Source organism: Otolemur garnettii, unplaced genomic scaffold, assembly GCF_000181295.1.
Source record: "Otolemur garnettii isolate 467f Iridium unplaced genomic scaffold, OtoGar3 scaffold00007, whole genome shotgun sequence".
Lineage (NCBI taxonomy): Eukaryota > Metazoa > Chordata > Mammalia > Primates > Galagidae > Otolemur > Otolemur garnettii.
Window position 1 is genome coordinate 38,420,855 of NW_003852402.1, and position 5,536 is coordinate 38,426,390.

Consider the following 5,536-nt stretch of genomic DNA (forward strand, 5'->3'; position numbering starts at 1 on the left):
TGCCTTAGCCGTTTGAGCCACAGGCGCTGAGCCAAGTGCAGTGTGCTTTTAAGAAAAATAAAGCAAAAGAAGAGTTTATGCCAAAGTCATAAACATCTGGAATCTGTAGGGGATGAGGAAAAATGCAATTCCAAAGTTTGAGATCAATAGCTCCAAAAGAATTAGCCAATGGGGAAATAGAGTTGTACAGTAATAAGAAAATATTATGCCCCGTTCCCATTCTGCATAAGTGGTAAGTAATTAGCTTGCTTTCTGAGACTTGCAATGTGACAGGAACCTGGACAAGCAGACTCTTTAGCTTGCTAAGTGAGGCTGTCAGTTGGGAAGGATGTTTTGTTTGACAGTTGATTAGGGGTTAAATGAACTGAAAAAACTCAGTAATTTTTCCTGCTTTTCCATTTATTACAACAGCAATTATCTGCATTTGTCTTCTGCCAGTTCTAAAGACTAGTTTTAAACAATTATCCATGGAGGGAAAACTGATTTTGAATGGCAACAGGGCAATGAAGATTTGAAACCACCAGCTCTTTGAAGGATAAGATTCTTCTGCTGAAATTGGCTAACATGGTCGGCAAATTGCCTCTACAATATCTGCCCAACTAAATAATGCATTTCTGGCAAAAGTAATATTGAAGTCATGAGTATCTAGGTTATTCTTAATTATTCAGAATAACATTACTAATTCTTTCTGAGTCAAACAGTTCATATATTTTTGGTCAGCATTTATTGAAGGCTTACAATGTGCCAGGCAGTTCTGGAAGCACAAGATACAGGAATGGACGTTCTGCAGATGAAAGACTCAGTCTCCGTGGGTATCTTTGAGAAGAACCGGGCGATAAACAGATAAACAAGCAAATAGTACGTCAGGTAGTGATGTTTTATGGAAAGAACTAAAACAGGGTGGGAGGATGGACAACGATGGAACAGAGATGCTGGTAAGTTGATATTTAATCAATGACCTAAAAAAGTGAACGAGTTCTCAACGGAGCTCTTTGGAAAATGGCTTTTGAAGTAGAGGGAAGAGCAGGTGCAGAGGCCCCGGGGTGGCGTTTTTGGCACGTCTGAGGAACGTGGGAGGTATGTGTGATTGGGGTGGAGTGAGCCAAGGTGGTAATGGTGGGAGATGAGGCCAGACCCTGTGAGGCCACGTAGAAACCTGGTGAGGGATTTGGCTTTTCTTCTGACTGAGATGGAAAACCACCGGGAGCCTTTCAGAGGTGAGGAAGGACATTGTGTATTTTAAGGTGCTAACTTTGACTGCTGTGTTGAAAATAAATGGAAGGGGAGAAGGTTGAAAGCATAGTGGTTAGGCTGTTGCATTAATTGCTGTGAAAGGCAACTTGAAAGGTGGGAGGGGTAGAGGTGCTGAGAATAATTAGAGGTTGGATGATCTATTTCAAAGGCAGGGCTGATAGAACTTGCTGATATAGTGACTGTGGGCCAGGAAATGAAAAGAACAGTGAAGGTTCCAATGGCCATGGAGCTGGAGAAAAGCAAGGGTTCAGTTTGAAGGTGAATAGACACCCATGTGGACCAAGCAGTTAGGTACATAAAGCTGGAGCTCAAGGGCAAGGTCTGGGCTGAAGATGAAAACATCGGAGTCGTCATCATGCAAACAGAATTAGAGTCATTAGGATGAGATCACCCAGGTTGAGCATGGAGACAGAAGGGGTCCGATCTCCCACTCACTTCAATGTTCTTATTATCATTATTCACTTGATCCATAACTTTTGCCAGGTCCCTTAATCTCTGTGTTTCTCAACTTCTAACCCAGTATCATCCAGGAGAAATATATGAAAAGCCACAAACACCAGCCACACGTGCAGTTTAAAATTTTCTAGGTGCCCATGAAGAAAAGTTTCAAAAAAAAGTGAAATTGATCTCCATAGTGTATTTTATTTGATCCAATGGAATAGGCAGAATAATGGCCACAAGGATGTCCAAGATCTCTGGTGTGAATATATCTCTTACTGGCAATGGGACTTTGCAGATGTGATTACGGTGAAGAACTCTGAGATGAAGAGACTATCCTGATTGTATAAGTGGGCCCGATCTGTGGTCCCACTTGGAGGAAGAGATGTGAACTTGGAGGAGGTAAGAGAGGAGATATTGCTGGCTTTGAATATAGAGCAAGGGGCCAAGGAAGGTAAGCAGCCTCCAGAATCTGGATACGGCAATGAAGCAGATTCTCACCTAGAGCCTTCCAAAAGAATGCAGCCTTGCCGACACTGTGATTTTAGGCCAGTGAGACCCACGTCAGACTTCTGAATTACATAAAGGTAAGATAATACATGTATTGTTTTATGTGTGTCATTATGAAACTTCAAAAAAACACAAAAATCAAGAAATATAAAATCTGCCCAGATAGACTAAAATGAAGCCCTCCCAGCAACACTCATAGCAAGTTAAAACATGCACAGCTGAATCAGAAAGGATGCTGCGGACTGTGTTTCTTGGAAGTGAAATAATGGGCCATAACACAGTCTCTCAAAACTTTTATAGTGACCTATGTAAGCCACTAAGTTTATGATAATTTAAATAATTAGTATGGCAGCTATGGGAAAAGGATACACTCAATATACTTCCCAAATTATCACTTCCTGGTGACATCAGTGCAAAAAATCATGAATGCGATATTTTCTGCTTTTTACCTAGTTTATGAAACCTGGTGTGTATCCTACCCATACAGCACAGCTGAACTTGAACTAGCCTCATTTCAAATGCTCCACAGGCCCATGTGCCTATCACATTGGACATTGTCCTTTTAATCAGTTCTCTGAGAATAAGACACGGCAGCTTAGCACAAGGATGACGTGTGACGGTTCATTTTCTGTGTCACCTTGGCTGGCCTAGGATGCCCAGATGTTTGGCCACACCTTGTTCCGGATGCTTCTGTGATGGTGGTTTTGAATGAGACTAACAGTTAACTCAGGGGTCTTTGAGTAAAGCAGATTATCTTCCGTAAGGTGAGTGGGCAGCTTCAGTAAATTGAAGGCTGAAGTAGAACTAAGGCCGAGCTCTGCTGAGTAAGGGACTCTGTCAGCTGACTGCCTTTGGACTCAAACTGCAATTTGAATTGAGCCTGTCAGCCCACCCCATCAGACTTCAGATCTGCCAACCCTCTACACGTGACGGAGCCAATTTCTTAAAATAAATCTCTCTGTGTATGTTCACACATTTGTTGGTTCTGTTTTTCCAGAGAACCCTGCTCAACACAACGTGTATCTGAGACCGAGGAGAGGTTCACATCGCGTGTGGGAACCGCAAAGAGCCGGGATTCTGGAGAACGCCATCCCTGGGGACAGAGGGTGTGGCCTGGGCGTGGGTACGTGGTGTGAGGAGATGTCCACACTGCCTGGGGAGGCCAGAGGAAGGGCAGGGAAGAAGAGCATGTGGGGGAGGGCAGCAGGGCTGGGCTGGAAAGAGGGAGCACGCCCTGTGTCAAGAAGGCCGGAGAGGCCGGATGTGCAGTCCTAGAGAGCCACGTCCACGTGCCTTGAAGCATTTTGAGTTCTGCCTATGTGTGGAAGGGCTGCCACAGCAAAATACCGTAGACTGGGTAGTGGAAACACAGAAATTAATTTTCTCAAATTCTGGAGGTTGGAAATCCAAGATCAAGGTGCTGGCAGGTTTAGTTTTGTCTGAGGCCTCTGTCCTGGGCTTGCAGAGGGCCACTGCCAAGCTGCCTCTGTGCCCACTGCCCCTGGTGTCCTCCTGTGTGCCCGCATATCCTTGTTATAAGGATACTGGTCAGACCGGATTGGAGCCTAACCTAAGGGCCTCATCTTATCTTAATTACAGTCACATTCTGAGATACTACAGGTTAAGACTTCAACATACACATTGGGGGGGGGTACATAAAATTCAGTCTACAACAGACCCTGAGTGACCCCACCTCAGTCTGTTTTATAGACTTCCAATCAAAGAATTAGCATTTAGAGCAGAGTGAGTGGTAACGTCTCCCAGAAAGAGGGCATACATCTTCCTAAGGAGCTCTCCAGGAAGGAGCAGGGTCTTCTCAGGGGAAAAATGCAGCCCTGGGTGAGCAGAAGTCACAGTGGCTGCTGGGGTGCCAGGCAAAGCTGTCCTGATGGTGTCTGCTCAGAGCCTGGCCAGGGTGGAACAGGGGTTAGTGAGTCCCTCAGCTAATAATTACTGTCCCACACCTGCCTAATTTGAGTCACCTGGGCCTGAGTCCTGGCTACAAGAAGCCCACCAGGACATAGTTTTAGGGAAATGTGAGAAAATGACCCAACTATGACACAGACAGGAGATTAGTTAGGGACCTGTCTTCTGATTCCTTTTTATAATTTATAAAGCATCTGATGATCTCACATTAGCTGGAGGAGGCATTGCTTATGCATTCTGAAATGTGTTCAGTTTCCACCAAATTAAAAAAAAATCTACAATCTGTTCGAGGAAATTGGTGAGTCTTTCAAGCATTGTTGCTCTCTAAAGACCATTGCTGTCTGCGTTAAGGGTCAGAGGTATTTGGAAACAGAATGAACCATTTGTGAGACAGAAGAACACAGCAGTAATGAACTTCACCTGAGAACTTAGGCTTGCACTTCAGAGTAACGGCGCATCACATCTTGAAATAATGGCACATCGCTCCCTTCCCTAAACGGTGTGCCTCCCCCCTCCTCTCCTCCACTCAGCAGCCTGAGAGATTTTACAGAGAAACTCAGGGGCAAGGGACAGCATTATAAAGGCGTGAAGAAGTGAGGAGAGCACACAGCTTTTCCAGAAAATTGTGTAGCTAGAAAATGGGGGAGAGAGGGCTTGAGAGAAGGGGAAATGGTTAATACTTGGGAGTGGCCGTTAGTATTCCTGCAATGCCCGAGAATTTAAACATTAATCTGTGCAGAATTGGAAGCACAGAAGGTTTTCAAGAAGCAGAGTGACGTGACGTGAATCTAGTCAGCAAGCTGTTAGCCGCCTGTGTTTGTGTGGTCTGTGAGCCACAAATAGTTTTTACATATTTAAAGAATCGGAAAGAAAGGAAGGACAGAAGGACAGATGAACTGGCAAACAGACAGATGCAGAGAAGAGACTATGACAGAGAATGTATTTCCCACAAGGACCAAGACAGTGAGCATACACAGGGTTTGATGTGACGGAGACGCCATGGGAAGGGTCACTTCTAGACACGCTATCTGTCTGGAGATGCCCTCCTCCTGGGCTCCCTTCTCTTCCCCAGTGTTTTTCTCACATCATTGATTTTCTAACAGAGCTGCCTGAAGTAGTGAAGGGGGTAAGTGCTCCCGAGTCTGGAGATTCGTGTTCCAGCCCCACTCTGTCCTTGCCGGGCAGGTGGCAGTCAGTAACACTTTGCCACGCCCACAGTGGGAGCGTCTGTGCAAACACTGAAATGTGCCACACCCAATGCAGTATATATATATATATTTTTTTGAGATGGAGTCTCACTATGTCACCCTTGGTAGAGTGCTGTGCCATCATAGCTCATAGCAACCTCAAACTCTTCCATTTAAGAGATTCTCTTGCCTCAGCCTCCCAAGTAGGTGGGACTACAGGC